Source organism: Saimiri boliviensis, chromosome 8 (assembly GCF_048565385.1).
Source record: "Saimiri boliviensis isolate mSaiBol1 chromosome 8, mSaiBol1.pri, whole genome shotgun sequence".
Lineage (NCBI taxonomy): Eukaryota > Metazoa > Chordata > Mammalia > Primates > Cebidae > Saimiri > Saimiri boliviensis.
The window spans coordinates 12,310,360-12,326,668 of NC_133456.1; the positions used below are offsets into that span (position 1 = coordinate 12,310,360).

The following is a 16,309-nucleotide window of genomic DNA, read 5'->3' on the forward strand; positions in this document are numbered from 1 at the left end:
TGATTGGTTAAGCGTTTTGCTTTTGGGGCGTGGATGCGCGTCTGAGCAATCGTGGATGAGCTGTGAGTGCGCGCGCGTGCGCGGGGCCGCGAACGGGGCCGGCTCGAGCCCGCTGGGCACTCGGGGGCGCGCACGTCGTTCCCCGCCCTCCCGCCGCCGCCCGCCCTCGCTCCCTCGCGCTCCCCTCCCGCTGCCCGCGGTCCTCCGTCGGTTCCGTCGTTAGTCTGCGATCTCGTCTTAAGCTGCCCATCTTCGTCTCCGAGCTTGCGACTCGCAGACCGGCGTCCCCGGCGCAAAGAGGCTGGACTCCGATTCGTTGCCTGAGGTGAGCAGAAGGGTTCCCTCCAGGCGCCGCGGCGCCCCAGGCCGGCCCGCCCGGCACTCTTCCGGCCCGCAGGCCGCCGCCCCGCCGCGGCCGCGCCCCACCGGCTGCTTCTGGCCCAGCCACCCCTGGCTCCTGACCCTTGACCTGACTCCTAGCCCCGGCCCCGCACCCCAAAGCGGCGACCCCGCCCGCGCAGTCCCCGGAAGCGCGCCCCGTAGTCTCCACTGCCCCTTCCCCCGCCCGGCCTGGCCTGGTGGAGCCCAAGCCGCCCTCCCGCCCTCGGTCCCGGGCGCTTCCTCTCCCGGCAGCGCCGGGCAGGGCGGGGGCTCTAGGCCGGGCCCCGCGACCGCGCAGTGTGGCCGGTCGCCGAAAGCGCGCGTGGCTGTTGGAGTTGAAATGGGAAAGAAACTCTTTACAACTCCATTTGCCTTTTGCATTTAACGAAAAAACGTGAATCACCGTTTTATATTGATTGAAGTCCAGTTATACTTTGCTTAGGTTTTCTTTTAATGCAGATTTCTTTAAGACTGTAAGTAAAAGACTGTATTGAAAGCTTAGGGGTCTGGTATATGGCCATATCACCCCGAACGCGCCCGAACTCGCCTGAAAGCTTTGGGGTCTGTGTTGAGTGGAAAAGGGGTTATTTTCCAGTTGAAAAAAAAAACAAACTGTAAGTGATTTAAGCGATGTTGCATGAAAATAGATGCAGTATGCTTAGTCTAAGTCACTGTATTGATTAGGAATCACCTAAACATCTGTATCTTAGTTACTGATTGGATCTACAGTTACAGGTCATCTTCATTGAATAGCACTATTTACATCCAAATTGATTTGTTCACAAACCATGTTTAGTAGTTTACTGTGAAAAATTGGAATCCTTTTTACCTCAGAGTTGGTTACACTTGTGTTTTTTAATAGTTCTAATTTTAAATTTCTACCTCTGTTTTTGACTTGTTTGGTTCTTTTTGTCTCGAAGAAAGTCTTTTAAAATACACGTTTCTTGCAGGTGTGTAAGCCGATTATGTTTCACTCTGCCTTTCTGAAGGAGAAAAAATTGAAAAACCAAAAACTTCCATAATTTCAAATGTTGTCTGTAGTGGGAATTTTTCAGCCACTTGGTGTCACCCACCCAGATGTGTAATGTGTACCATGTGGATGATTGTCACCTTAAATGTGGCTAGATTGGCGGAGATACTGTTTTGAGCATTTGGCACAAGTGACATTGGACTGAAAAAAGCCTGGTTTTTAATTGTTTTTTTGAGACGGAGTTTCACTCTTGTTACCTAGGCTGGAGTGCAATGGCGCGATCTCGGCTCACCGCAACCTCCGCCTCCTGGGTTCAAGCAATTCTCCTGCCTCAGCCTCCTGAGTAGCTGGGATTACAGGCACGTGCCACCATGCCCAGCTAATTTTTTGTATCTTTTTAGTAGAGACAGGGTTTCACCATGTTGACCAGGATGGTCTCGATCTCTTGACCTCGTGATCCACCCGCCTCGGCCTCCCAAAGTGCTGGGATTACAGGCTTGAGCCACTGCACCCGGCCTGACTCGTTTTTAATTGTAAAGAATGACTTCTTGAAGGATCTCTGGATAACTTGTCTTAATTGGTTCCATCTACTTTTGTGGAGCACTACTGGCTCTTGGAGGCATTAAATATATAAGATGCACTTTGATTTGAGTTAATGTCTAGCGCTAGACTTACGCTCTCTGTTCTCATAAAAATCTGTGTTGGAGGGAAGAAGAGAGTAAGAATGCTTTGTAGTTCTTGAATTTTAGATTGAAGAGGAATCTTTCGGGACTGGGTGTCCAGCAAATGATGTCAGACCCTATTTGCCGACGAGCAAAGTGAGTCCCAGAGACTTAAGGAAATTTCCCATGATTATATATCTAGTCAGGAGCACACCACAACTGTCTTCTCTTTTAAGGTATTATTTTCCATTGACTCCCAGTCAGTTGGCCTGCAGAGTCAGCTGAAATTCAGGACTTCCAGCTTATTCCAGTGTTCCTCCTTTTACACCTTGTTGATGGTGAATAGTTCTGAAAATTCAGAACTGTAAGAAATTCTATTCTGTTCAAATTCAGAACTGTAAGTAAAAGGCTATATTGAAAGCTTATGGGTGCCGGGTGCGGTGGCTCACGCCTGTAATCCCAGCACTTTGAGAGGCTGAGGCGGGTGGATCACAAGGTCAAGAGATCGAGACCATCCTGGTCAACATGGTGAAACCCCATCTCTACTAAAAATAAAAAACATTAGCTGGGCATGGTGGCACGTGCCTGTAATCCCAGCTACTCAGGAGGCTGAGGCAGGAGAATTGCCTGAACCCAGGAGGCGGAGGTTGCGGTGAGCCGAGATCGAGCCATTGCACTCCAGCCTGGGTAACAAGAGTGAAACTCCGTCTCAAAAAAAAAAAAAAGAAAAGAAAAGAAAAAAAAGCTTATGGGTCTGATGTACGGCCATACCACCCTGAACCAGTCTGAAAGCTTTGGAGTCTATAGTGAGTGGAATAGGGGTATTTTCCAGTTGGGGAAAAACAAAACTGTAATGAATAGAATCTGAAAAATTCACTTGCCAAACAAATTTCAGTTCATTAGCTTTCTTTCACAGCGTTCTCTCCTTGTTAAGTGGATGGTCCTGCCTTCAACTGAGGGAGCTAGATGAATGTACAAGGGTCCCTGACTGGCCTAATCATGGCTTTAAGTGTTTGGATTTTTTTTAAGAGACCAACTTTTTTTTTTTTTTTTTTTTTTTTTTAGGCGGAGTTTTGCTCTTGTTACCCAGGCTGGAGTGCAATGGCGCGATCTCGGCTCACCGCAACCTCCGCCTCCTGGGTTCAGGCAATTCTCCTGCCTCAGCCTCCTGAGTAGCTGGGATTACAGGCACGCACCACCATGCCCAGCTAATTTTTGTATTTTTAGTAGAGACGGGGTTTCACCATGTTGACCAGGTTGGTCTCGATCTGTCGACCTCGTGATCCAACCGCCTCGGCCTCCCAAAGTGCTGGGATTACAAGCTTGAGCCACCGCGCCCAGCCAAGGGACCAACTTTTAAAGCAAGGCCCACACTTCACTGCTTCAAAACCAAGGTATTTGGGTCAGGCTAAGATATATATATATATATATATATATATATATATGTATGTATATGTATTTGCTCAGGACATGCTGGAAAGGCTAAGATAGTTTTAGGTAACTGTGGGCACTTTTAACTATTGATTTGGGGTACTGCATAGATCAAGTAAACAGTTCCCTCTGCACATGTATGTGATGGTGGACTATTTTCATAGTCTTGATTTCTTTCCATTTGTCAGTTAACTCCTTTTAAAGGTTTATTCTGGTCATGTGGGGGTGTAAGTTATTAGGATAGTAAAACAGGTAGCTCTTCAAGTGTTTCTTGTCCATGGGGTGGAGTCCACACAGTGACTAAAGAAGGCGCTAGTTTGTGTCTTCTTTTTTTTTTTTGAGACGGAGTTTCGCTCTTGTTACCCAGGCTGGAGTGCAATGGTGCACCGCAACCTCCGCCTCCTGGGCTCAAGCAATTCTCCTGCCTCAGCCTCCTAAGTAGCTGGGATTACAGGCACGCGCCACCACGCCCAGCTAGTTTTTTGTATTTTTGGTAGAGAAGGGGTTTCACCATGTTGACCAGGATGGTCTCGATCTCTTGACCTCGTGATCCACCGCCTGGGCCTTCCAAAGTGTTGGGATTACAGGCTTGAGCCACCATGCCCGGCCAACTTTTTTTTAAAAGATGGGGTTTCATCATATTGGTCAGGCTGGTCTCAAACTCCTGACCTCAGGTAATTCACCTGCCTCAGCCTCCCAAAGTGCTGGGATTATAGGCGTGAGCCACTGCGCCTAGCTTTTTTTTTTGTTTTTGAGATGGAGTTTTGCTCTTGTTGCCCAGGCTGGAGTGCAATGGTGCCATCTCAGCTCAACAAAACCTCCGCCTCCTGGGTTCAAGCAATTCTACCTAAGTCTGCCAAGTAGCTGGGATTACAGGCACAAGCCACCATGTCCAGCTAATTTTTTGTCTTTTTAGTAGAGACGGGAGTATTACCATGTTGGCCAGGCTGGTATCAAACTCCCATCTTGTGATCCACCCTCCTCGGCCTCCCAAAGTGCTGGGATTACAGGCGTGAGCCACTGGGCCTGGCCTCTATTTTTATTATTTTTAAGATGGAGTCTCACTTTGTTGCCAGGATGGAGTGCAGTGAGTGGTGTGATCTCCGCTCATTGCAACTTCTGCCTCCCTGGTTCAAGCGATTCCCCTGCCTCAGCCTCTGGGAGTAATGGGATTACAGTCGCCTGCTAGCAAGCCTGATTAACTTTTTTAAATTTTTTAATTTTTTTTTTGAAATGGAGCCACCCGGCCTGGCCTTAATTTTTGTATTTTTAGTAGAGACAGGGTTTCACCGTGTTGGCCAGGCGGGTCTCGACCTTCTGACTTTACATGATTTGCCCGCCTTGGCCTCCTGGAATGTTGGGATTTCAAGTGTGAGCCACTACAGCCTGCCGGAAGAGAGATTATTATTAATGTAAATTCTAGGGAAATATGGGCATTCTCTTGTCCACTGATTTTGAGACCTTTGTATTACTCCGGAACTTTTCTCTGTACTTAACTTTTCTACTTCTCCATAAGATAGTTCTCTAACTTCCTGTCTGTTTTCTAAGCAACATACTCTTACTTAGATCAAGATGTATTTCCAAACTTCTCCCTTGCTTAACCTTTACAGAGATGAACTCACTGTATTACATACATACTTCTCTTACTCTGGACCATTCCCAGCTTATCCCTACTTTTCTTTCTTTCTCTTCTTCTTCTTCTTCTTCTTTTTTTTTTTTTTTTTTTTTTTTTTTGAGACGGAGTGTTTCACTCTTGTTGCCCAGGCTGGAGTGCAATGGCGCGATCTCGGCTCACCGCAACCTCCGCCTCCTGGGTTCAGGCAGTTCTCCTGCCTCAGCCTCCTGAGTAGCTGGGATTACAGGCACGCGCCACCATGCCCAGCTAATTTTTTTGTATTTTTAGTAGAGACGGGGTTTCACCATGTTGACCAGGATGGTCTCGATCTCTTGACCTTGTGATCCACCCGCCTCGGCCTCCCAAAGTGCTGGAATTACAGGCTTGAGCCACCGCGCCCGGCCCTTTTTTTTTTTTTTTTTAAGAGATGGGGACTTGCTTTGTTGCCCAGGCTGGAGTACAGTGGCTGTTCACAGGCACAATCCCACTACTGATCAGCACAGGAGTTTTGACCTGCTGTGTTTCTGACCTGGGCCAGTTCACCCCTCTTTAGACAACCTGGTGGTCCCCTGCTCCTGGGAGGTCACCATATTGATGCCTAACTTAGTGTGGACACCCGATCAGCATAGTGCACTACAGCCCAGAACTCCTGGGCTTGAGCGATCCTCCCACCTCAGCCTTCCAAGTAGCTGGGACTACAGGTACACACCATTGCCACCCGGCCTTACCCCTACTTTTCTTCTTCTTTTTTTTTTTGAGATAGAGTTTTGCTCTGGAGTGAAGCGGCAACCTCCCAGGTTTAAGCAATTCTTCTGCCTCAGTCTCCCGAGTAACTGGGATTACAGGTGCGTGCCACCACACCCAGCTAATTTTTGTATTTTTAGTAGAGACGGGGTTTCAATAGGTTGCCCAGGCTGGTCTTGAACTCCTGACCTCAGGTGATTCGCCCGCCTCCATCTCCCAAAGTGCTGGGATTATAGGCGTGAGCCACGGCGCCTGGCCAGGCCTTTTCTTTATTTTTTTGATTGAGTGGGCTGATGATCTTACAGTTTACTCTCTGCACTGTGGATGTGTCAACATGAATCAATTAAAGAATGAGGATCCGGCCGGGCGTGGTGGCTCAAGCCTGTAATCCTAGCACTTTGGGAGGCCGAGGCGAGTGGATCACGAGGTCAAGAGATCTAGACCATCCTGGTCAACATGGTGAAACCCCGTCTCTACTAAAAATACAGAAGAAATTAGCTGGGCATGATGGCGCATGCCTGTAATCCCAGCTACTCAGGAGGCTGAGGCAGGAGAATTGCCTGAACCCAGGAGGCGGAGGTTGCAGTGAGCCGAGATTGCACCATTGCACTCCAGCCTGGGTAACGAGTGAAACTCCGTCTCAAAAAAAAAAAAAAAAAAAAAAAAGAGGATCAAGCCAGGTGCGGTGGCTCATGCATGTAATACCAGCACTTTGGGAGGCCTAGGCGGGTGGATCACTTGAGGTAAGGAGTTGGAGACCAGCCTGGACAACCTGGTGAAACCCTGTCTCTACAGGCATGCCTGTAGTCCCAGTTACTCGAGAGGCTGAGGCAGGAGAATTGCTTGAACCCAGGAGTTAGAGCAGGCGTCCCCAAACTATGGCCCACAGGCCGCATGCGGCCCCCTGATGCCATTTATCCGGCTCCCCACCGCACTCTTTCATTGGTGGTCAGTGAGAGGAGCACAGTATGTGGCGGCCCTCCAACGGTCTGAGGGACAGTGAACTGGCCCCCTGTGTAAAAAGTTGGGGGACGCCTGAGTTAGAGGTTGCAGTGAGCTGAGACTGTCCCGTTGCACTCCAGCATGGGCAACAGACAGAGTGAGATTCCGTCTCAAAAAAAGAAAGAAATGAGGATCAGGGCAATTTCTTCTCTTACCAGAAAGGTCAGCAGTAATACTAGCTTGGTAGGGAGCAGTGTAAACAGCAAGCGCAACTTCTATGCAGGGACTGCAGATAGGTAATTTTTTTTTTTTGGAGATGGAGTCTCACTCTGTTGCCCAGGCTGGAGCGCAGTAGAGCCATCTCAGCTCGCTGAATCTTCCACCTCCCAGGTTCAAGTGATTCTCCTACCTTAGCCTCTCAAGTGGCTGGGACTACAGGCGTGTGCTACCACACCTGGCTAATTTTTGTATTTTTAGTAAAGATGGGGTTTCACCATGTTGGTCATGTTGGTCTCAAACTTCAGACCTCAGGTGATCCACCCACTTTGGCCTCCCAAAGTGCTGGGATTACAGAGGTCAGTTTCCACATCAGCCCAGACATTTAAATTTTTGATTATTTTGAGACAGGGTCTAGGTTACCCAGGCTTAAGCACTGTGGCATGGTTATGGCTCACTGCAACTTCAACCTTCTGGACTCCAGTGACTTTCCCACTTCAGCCTCCTGATTAGCTGGAAACACAGCATATGCCACCATGTCCAGCTAGTTTTTTAATGATAAAGATGGGGTTTCACCATGATGGCCAGGCTGGTCTTGAACTCCTGACCTCAGGTGATCCACCTCGGCCTCCCAAAGTGCCAGGATTATAGGCATGAGCCACCGCGCCCGGCCTCTTTTTTTTTTTTTTTAAATAAATGAGATGGGGTTTCACCATGTTGGTCAGACTGGTCTCAAACTCCTGACCTCAGGTGATCCACCCACCTCGACCTCCCAGAGTGCTGGGATTATAGGCGCGAGCCATCTCGCCTGGCTCTTCCCAGCTAGTTTTTGATGTTTTGTTTTTTTGATAGATGGGCTTTTGCTGTGTTGCCCAGGCTGGTCTTGAACTCCTGAGCTCAAGTGATCCCCCTGCCTCAGCCTCCGAAAGTGCTGGGATGAACGGTGTGAGCCACTGTGCCTGCTGTCAGATATTTAATTTTTTCCCTAATCTCTCACCTCTGGCTGAAATGTTGAGTTTTTTCTTTTTCTTTCTTTCTTTTCTTTTCCTTTTTTTTTTTTTTTGTGAGATGGAGTCTCCTTTGTTGCTCATGCTGGAGTGCAGTGGTGCAATCTCAGTGCTCTGTATCCTCCGCCTCCCAGGTTCAAGCAATTCTCCTGACTCAGCCTCCCGAGTCCCTGGGAGAACAGGTGCACACCACCTTGCCCGACTAATTGTTTTTTTTTTGGAGATGGAGTTTCGCTCGTTACCCAGGCTGGAGTGCAATGGCTCGATCTCGGCTCACCGCAACCTCTGCCTCCTGGGTTCAGGCAGTTCTCCTGCCTCAGCCTCTGGAGTAGCTGGGATCACAGGCACTTAGAGATGGAGGTCTTCCTATGTTGCCCAGGTTGGAAGGCTGACTCATAGCATACTTACAGCCTTGAACTGCTGGGCTTAGGGGATCTTCTGACCTCAGCCTCTGAAGTAGCTGAGAGCTGCGATCACAGGCTTATGCCACCTTGACTGGTTCCAGAGGTTTTTTTCAAAATTTAATTAACTTTCTTAGAGACAGGGTCTCATTCTGTCACCCAGACTGGAGTACAGTGGTATCATCATGGCTTACCACAACCTTGAATTCTTGGGCTTAAGCAGTGTACCTGCGACAGCCTTTCAAGTAGCTGGCACTACAGGTGCAGGCCAGCATGTCCAGCTGTTCCTGCCCCCACCAGCCCCCCGCCTCACCGGCCCTGGAGATGGAGTCTTGCTTTGCCTCCCAGGCTGGAGTGTGGTGGTGGGATCTGCGCTCACTGCAGCCTCTGCCTCCTGGGTTCAAGCAATTCTTCTGTCTCAGCCTCCTGAGTAGCTGGGACTACAGGCACGACCACAATGCCCTGCTAATTTTTTGTCCTTTTAGTAGAGGTGGGGGTTTCACTGTGTTAGCCTGGATGGTCTTGATCTCATGACCTTGTGATCCACTTTCCTTGGCTTCCCAAAGTGGTGGGATTACAGGTGAGAGCCACTGCACCTGGCCAAATTTTGTATTTTTTGTAGAGACGGAGTTTCGCTTGTTGGTCAGGCTGGTCTCGAACTGCTGACATCAGGTGATCCTCCTGCCTCCTTGGCCTCCCAAAGTGCTGGGATTACAGTTGTCAGCCACTGTGCTCAGCCTTTTTTTTTTTTTAAATTGTAGCCACAGGGTCTCTCCATGTTGTCCAGGCTGGTATTAAATTCTTGGGGTCAAACAGTCCTCTTGCCTCAGCCTCCCACAGTGCCTTGATTATAGATTTGCGCCACTCTGTCCAGCCCATGAAATTTTGAAGTTTGTGCTCGCTTTGGCAGCACATATACTAAAATTGGAAAGCTACAGAGAAGATTAGCATGGCCCCTGTGAAAGGATGACACTCAGAATTGTGAAGCATTCCGTAATTTTGAAAAACTTCAAAAAAAAGAAATTTTGAATTTAATTAATAACATGATAAGAATCTTTGTCTTGTATTTTCTGCACACTAGTAGATGGAGAGGTGGAGATTTTTTTCCCGCTATTATCTGCTTGCATCACCTCTTTGTTTCCTTTTTTTTGAAGCAGTAGTCACTCTTGTCCAGGTTGCAGTGTAGTGTTGAGATCTCAGCTCACTGCATCCTCCATCTCTTGCATTCAGGCAATTCTCCTGCCTCAGCTTCCCATGTAGCTGGGATTATGGGTGTGTGCTACCATGCCTGGCTAATTTTTGTGATTTTAATGGAGACGGGGTTTCAGCATGTTGGCCAGGCTGGTCTCGAACTCCTAACCTCATGTAATTCTCCCATCTTGGCCTCTGGGCTGGCCCTTAACACCTTTTGAAAATGAAGGGTTCTTAAACAGCTCTGTGTCAATTCTGTTGTGTGTATTTGGTGAACTGTGGCTGAGAGGCTGCAATTTTTAGGTCAGAAGCATTTATTTGATATGTACCAGCTATGCACACTTTATCTTACAAGCTTATTATTTAGAAAGTTACATTTTTCGTCACATTTTCCAATGTTACTTGATATTGCATCTTTTTTTTTTTTTTTTTAACTCTTGTCTCCCAGCCTGGAGTGCCAACTCACTACAACCTCCACCTTCTGAGTTCAAGCAATTCTCGTGGCTTAACCTCTTGAGTAGCTCTATTACAGGCGCCCCCACCACCCCCAGCTAATATTTGTATATTAGAGAGACAGAGTTTTACCATGTTGGCCAGGCTGGTCTCAAAACTCCTGACCTTAGGCGATCTACCCGCCTTAGCCTCCCTAGAGTGCTGGGATTATGGGTGTGAGCTACTGCTCCTGGCCAAGATTTTTTCTTCTCTTTTTTTTTTTTTTGAGACTGAGTTTCACTCTTGTTACCCAGGCTGGAGTGCAGTGGCCTGAGCTTGGCACACTGCAACCTCTGCCTCCCAGATTCAAGTGATGCTCCTATCTCAGCCTCCCAAGTAGCTGGGATTACAAGCGCCCACCACTACACCTGGCGGATTTTTATGTTTTTAGTAGAGACAGGGTTTCACCATGTTGGGCAGTCTGGTCTCAAACTCAGCCTCAGGCAATCTGGCCACCTCGGCCTTCCAAAGTGTTGGGATTACAGGCGTGAGCCACTGTGCCCGGCCCATGCCCAGCTAATTTGTGTATTTTTAGTAGATAAGGGGTTTCATTATATTGGCCAGGATAGTCTCTATCTCCTGACCTCAAGAGCCACCTGCCTCGGCCTCCCAAAGTGCTGGCATTACAAGTGTGAGCCACTGCACCTGGCTTTGTGTGTGTGTGTGTGTGTGTGTGTGTGTGTGTGTGTGTGTGGTGTGTGTGGTTTTTTGTTTTTTTTTTTTGAGTCAGAGTCTCATTCTGTCGCCAGGCTGGAATGCACTAGTGTGATTTTGGCTCACTGCCACCTCCACCTCCTAGGTTTGAGCAATTCTCCTGCCTCAGCCTCTCAAATAGCTGGGACTACAGGCATGTGCCACCACCCTGCCTGGCTAATTTTTGTATTTTTAGTAGAGACGGGGTTTCACTATGTTGTCCAAAATGGGCTCGATCTCTTGACTTCATGATTCGCCCACCTAAGCCTCATGAAGTGCTGGGATTACAGGGGTGAGCCACTGAGCCCAGCCTTCCCCCTACCCATTGATGGATTCTAGCTCTGTCGCCCAGGCTGGAATGCAGTGGCACGATCTTGGCTCACTGCAACGTCCGCCTCCCAGGTTCAGGTGATTCTCCTGCGTCAGCCTTCCAAGTAGCTGGGAAATGGGGTTTCACTATGTTGGCCAGGCTGGTCTCGAACTCCTGACCTCAGGTGATCCACCTGCTTCAGCCTCCCAAAGTGCTGGGATTACAGGTGGTAGCCACAGCTCCTGGCTCTTATTTATTCATTCATTTATTTTCGAGACAAATTCTCACTCTTGTCGCCTAGTCTGGAGTACAATGGCATGATCTTGGCTCACTGCAAGCTCCGCCTCCAGGTTCAAGTGATTATTCTGCCTCAGCCTCCCAAGTAGCTGGGATATCAGGCAGCTGCCACCACACCTGGCTAATTTTTCTATTTTTTTTTTTTTTTTTTTTTTTTTTTTTTGAGAAGGAGTTTCGCTCTTGTTACCCAGGCTGGAGTGCAATGGCGCGATCTCGGCTCACCGCAACCTCCGCCTCCTGGGCTCAGGCAATTCTCCTGCCTCAGCCTCCTAAGTAGCTGGGATTACAGGCATGTGCCACCACGCCCAGCTAGTTTTTGTATTTTTAGTAGAGACGGGGTTTCACCATGTTGACCAGGATGGTCTCGATCTCTCGACCTCGTGATCCACCCGCCTCGGCCTCCCAAAGTGCTGGGATTACAGGCTTGAGCCACCGCGCCCGGCCAATTTTTCTATTTTTAATAGAGATGGGGTTTCACCTTGTTGGTCAGGCTGGTCTCGAACTCCTGACCTCAGGCAGTCCGCCCATCTTGACCTCCCAAAATGCTAGAATTACAGGCGTGAGCCACCGCGCTTGGCCTAATTTATTTATTTTTTATAGAGATGAGGTTTTGCCATGTTGTCCAGGCTGGTCTTCAACTCCTGAGCTCAGTTCTCACAGTGTTGGGATTACATGTGTGAGCCACTGCATCTGACTAGTTTTTTTGTTTTAAGAAATATACATGCAGGCCGGGTGCGGTGGCTCAAGCCTGTAATCCCAGCACTTTGGGAGGCCGAGGCAGGTGGATCACGAGGTCCAAGAGATCGACACCATCCTGGTCAACATGGTGAAACCCTGTCTCTACTAAAAATACAAAAAAGTAGCTGGGCATGGTGGCACATGCCTATAATCCGAGCTACTCAGGACACTGAGGCAGGAGAATTGCCCGAACCCAGGAGGCGGAGTTGCGGTGAGTCGAGATCGTGCCATTGCACTCCAGCCTGGGTAACGAGCGAAACTCCGTCTCAAAAAAAAAAAAGAAAGAAAAAAGAAATATATATACTGGGTAAAAGTAAAATTCTACAATAAGGTTTACGTTAAGCACATAGAAATTCTTAGCCAGCTCACTGGGGGCTACCTAATGGTTCATTCTTCTCTGTCAGTCTTGCCAGACGAGTACTGTCTTAAAGGAGACATAAGTTGAAAATTAGATCAAACAAAGTCAGATCCTGATTCTCTGTAACCATTGAAGGTTAACCTTATAATATTTATAGTATTAACTTAATATTATAATTAATTAAAATGTGAATTGGAATATAATATTTATAATAACCTTATAATATTTATTTTATTTTTTTGGTGCAGTGACTCGGATACAAATAATATTTAAAAAGATGGTTTCACGGCCAGGCGCGGTGGCTCAAGCCTGTAATCCCAGCACTTTGGGAGGCCAAGGTGGGTGGATCACAAGGTCAAGAGATCGAAACCATCCTGGTCAACATGGCGAAACCCCGTCTCTACTAAAAATGCAAAAAATTAGCTGGGCATGGTGGCGCGTGCCTGTAATCCCAGCTGCTCAGGAGGCTGAGGCAGGAGAATTGCCTGAACCCAGGAGGCGGAGGTTGCGGTGAGCCGAGATCGCGCCATTGCACTCCAACCTGGGTAACAAGAGCGAAACTCCATCTCAAAAAAAAAAAAAATGATTTCACGCTCTTATTTAGGGAACTTGAAGGTATGTTACCTCAGGGAGTGTTCCTTACCTCTCTGTCCCCAAAGAACTTAAACTTGAAGTGATTTTTACTTGGCAGTCAGTTGAAGATTTTCTTCATTGCTTGCCACCATGTGCGTTACACCTGCTGCTCTTGATTTCCCAGTGCCCTTACTGCTATAGAAGGGAAAGCTCTTGAACTAACAGCAACCCTTGGCAGCCACTTGATCAGGGTAGCCAAATAATGGCAGTACAGTTTGAGCGTCTGAAATGCTTCAGAATCCTTTTTGGGTGCTGACATGGCATTCAAAGGAAATTCCTAGAGGAGCATTTTAAGCTTAGAATTTTTGGATTTGGGATACTGAACCAGTAAGTATAATGCAGATATTCCAAAGTCTGAAGAAATTCTGAAATCTGAAACACTTCCAGGTCCAAGCATTTTGGATAAGCAGTACTCCACCTATACCAGGCTCAAGTTCGTTATGGACAGATGGGTGGATGATAGTTTAGCTCTTTCACCAGGAATTTCCCATTCAGCCAGTAAACAAAATAAACAGCTTTATGTTTTCAACTTCATTTCCTTATTTTTAATTTTTTAAATATTTTTTGAGACAGAGTTTTGCTATTGTCATCCAGGCTGGAGTGCAGTGACGTTATTTTTGCTCACTGCAACCTCTGCCTCCTGTGTTAAAGTGATTCTCCTGCCTCAGCCTCCTGAGTGGCTGGGATTGCAGGCGCCCATCACCATGCCTGGCTAATTTTATTTTTGCGTTTTTGTAGAGATGGGATTTTGCCATGTTGGCTAGGCTGGTCTCAAACTCCTGATCTCAGGAGATCCGCCTGACGTGGCCTCCCAAAGTGCTAGGATTGCAGCTGTGAGCCTCTGCGCCTGGCTTTGTTTCTCAAATGTTTAATGGTGTTTCCTCTGTGCGAGGCACAGTCCTGGGTGTGGGTGAACTTGGAGTTGATAGATAGGCTAGGTTTCTACTAATTGGCATTGAAACAGTTTTGGGGTTTTATTTATTTTTAAATTTTTTTTCCCGTTTTGAGACAGTGTCTCACTCTGTTGCCCAGGCTGGAATACAGTGGTGCCATCTTGTCTCAGTGCAACCTCTGACTCTCAAGTTTAACCAATTATCTCACTGCGGCATCCGAAATAGCTTGGATTACAGCTGTGAGCTTTCACGCCTTGCTAAGTTTTGTATTTTTAGTTGAAACGGCGTTTCGCCAGGTTGGTCAAGCTGGCCTTGAACTCCTGGCCTCAAGTGATCCACCTGCCTCGGCCTCCCAAAGTTCCAGGATTACAGGCATGAGCCACTGCACCTGGCCGAATTCTTCTACTAAAATATCCTAAGGGGTAGCCTCACCAGTATGGTGCACAGCTGATTGACTATGATGCGCAGTCAGTATATTGTGAAACCATTTTCTTTTTAAAATCTTTGTGCCACAAATTGGTTATATAATGTTTCTTTGCTTCTAGAAATTTGTTTTTTCAACAGTTTATTTGAGCCCACCACTCTGTGTGCTTGTGCCTGTGCTTGTCCAACAATGGTGAATAAGAAGGATGTTTCTTACATTAATGGAGTTTGGCAAGTAGAAACTTTGTAGGGAAATTATGTGCCCTTATTTTAGACAAATCTGCAAGTCTGATTGGTCAGTAGCACAGTTCACAGCAGTTTAGAAAAATGCATGCTGCTGGGCGCGGTGGCTCATGCCTGTAATCCCTTCACTTTGGGAGGCCAAGGCAGGCAGATCACAAGGTCAGGAGTTCAAGACCAGCCTGAGCAACATAGTGAAACTCCATCTCTATTAAGAAAAAACAACAAAAAAGAAAAATACATGCTTGTGTGAGAAGGTAGTGAATGTAGGAAGGCCAGGCGTGGTGGCTCACGCCTGTAATCCCAGCACTTCGGGAGGCCAAGGTGGAGGGAATCACCTGAGGTCAGGAGTTTGAGACCAGCCTGTCCAACATGGAGAAACCCTGTCTCTACTAAAAATATTTTAAAAATTAGCTGGGCATGGTGGCACATGCCTGTAATCCCAGCTATTTGGGAGGCTGAGGCAGGAGAATGGCTTGAACCTGGAAGGCAGAGGTTGTGGTGAGCCAAGATCACACCATTGCACTTCAGCCTGGGCTGTCTCAAAGAAAAAGAGAATGGTAGGAGATGGGCGGGGCTCAGTGGCTCACACCTGTAATTCCTGCACTTTGGGAGGCCGAGGCGGGCAAATCACCTGAGGTCAGTAGTTTGAGACCAGCCTGGCCAACATGGCAAAATCCTGTCTTTACTAAAAATACAAAAATACAAAAAAATTAGCTTACTATCTTAGATTTGTCTTAAAAGAAAAAAAAAATTAGTGGGAGCGTGGTGGCGGGTGCCTGTAATCCCAGCTACTCAGGAGACTGAGGAAGGAGAGTAGCTTGAAACTAGGAGGTGGAAGTTGCAGTGAGCCGAGATTGCGCCACTGTACTCTAGCCTGGGAAACGAGAGCAAAACTCTGTCTCAAGAAAAAGAAATTGGGCCGGGCGTGGTGGCTCAAGCCTGTAATCCCAGCACTTTGGGAGGCCGAGGCGGGTGGATCACGAGGTCAAGAAATCGAGACCATCCTGGTCTACATGATGAAACCCCGTCTCTACTAAAAAAAACACAAAAAATTAGCTGGGCATGGTGGTGCGTGCCTGTAATCCCAGCTACTCAGGAGGCTGAGGCAGGAGAATTGCCTGAACCCAGGAGGCGGAGGTTGCGGTGAGCTGAGATCGTGCCATTGCACTCCAGCCTGGGTAACAAGAGCGAAACTCCCGTCTCAAAAAAAAAAAAAAAAAAAGAAAAAGAAAAAGAAATTATAGTAAAACCCAAAGCATATAATCACCCTCAGCCAAAACAATAAAACATCCTAAAATTTGGGCTCTTAAAACATGATTTCTTCTTCCTTCCCCCCCGCCACACCCCGGAGTAGCTGGAATTACAGGCATGTGCCACCACGCCCAGCTACTTTTTGTGTTTTTAGTGGAGATGGAGTTTCACCATGTTGGTCAGGCTGGTCTCAAACTCCTGATCTCAGTAGCTCTGCCTGCCACAGCCTCTCAAAGTGTTAGGATTACAGGCATGAGCCACCATGTGGTTGGGTTTTACTATGATTTCTTAGGTCAGTTTCTTGGGATTTTTAGTTATTTCCTTATTTGCAGTATGACACTTTGTACCTAAACTTCAACCAAAATACTTTTTGTACTGCTTACGTTGACGCCACTCCCTCTCACAGAAACTAACATCA

At 47.5% G+C, this 16,309-nt stretch overlaps 1 protein-coding gene and 1 non-coding gene across 2 annotated transcripts in view; both read left to right on the forward strand.

Annotated features, from left to right (window-relative positions):
• The first annotated feature begins 132 nt into the window (after positions 1-132).
• Positions 133-16,309, forward strand: part of RHOA (ras homolog family member A) — a 58,722-nt gene continuing 42,545 nt past the window's right edge. Inside the window, exon 1 of the mRNA XM_039477105.2 lies at positions 133-325. The gene's annotated coding sequence lies outside the window, so the exon portion shown is untranslated. The remainder of the gene's footprint in view (positions 326-16,309) is intronic.
• LOC120367316 (U6 spliceosomal RNA) lies at positions 9,264-9,370 on the forward strand. The gene has a single exon (XR_005581719.1). It is a non-coding gene; the product is annotated as a U6 spliceosomal RNA (small nuclear RNA).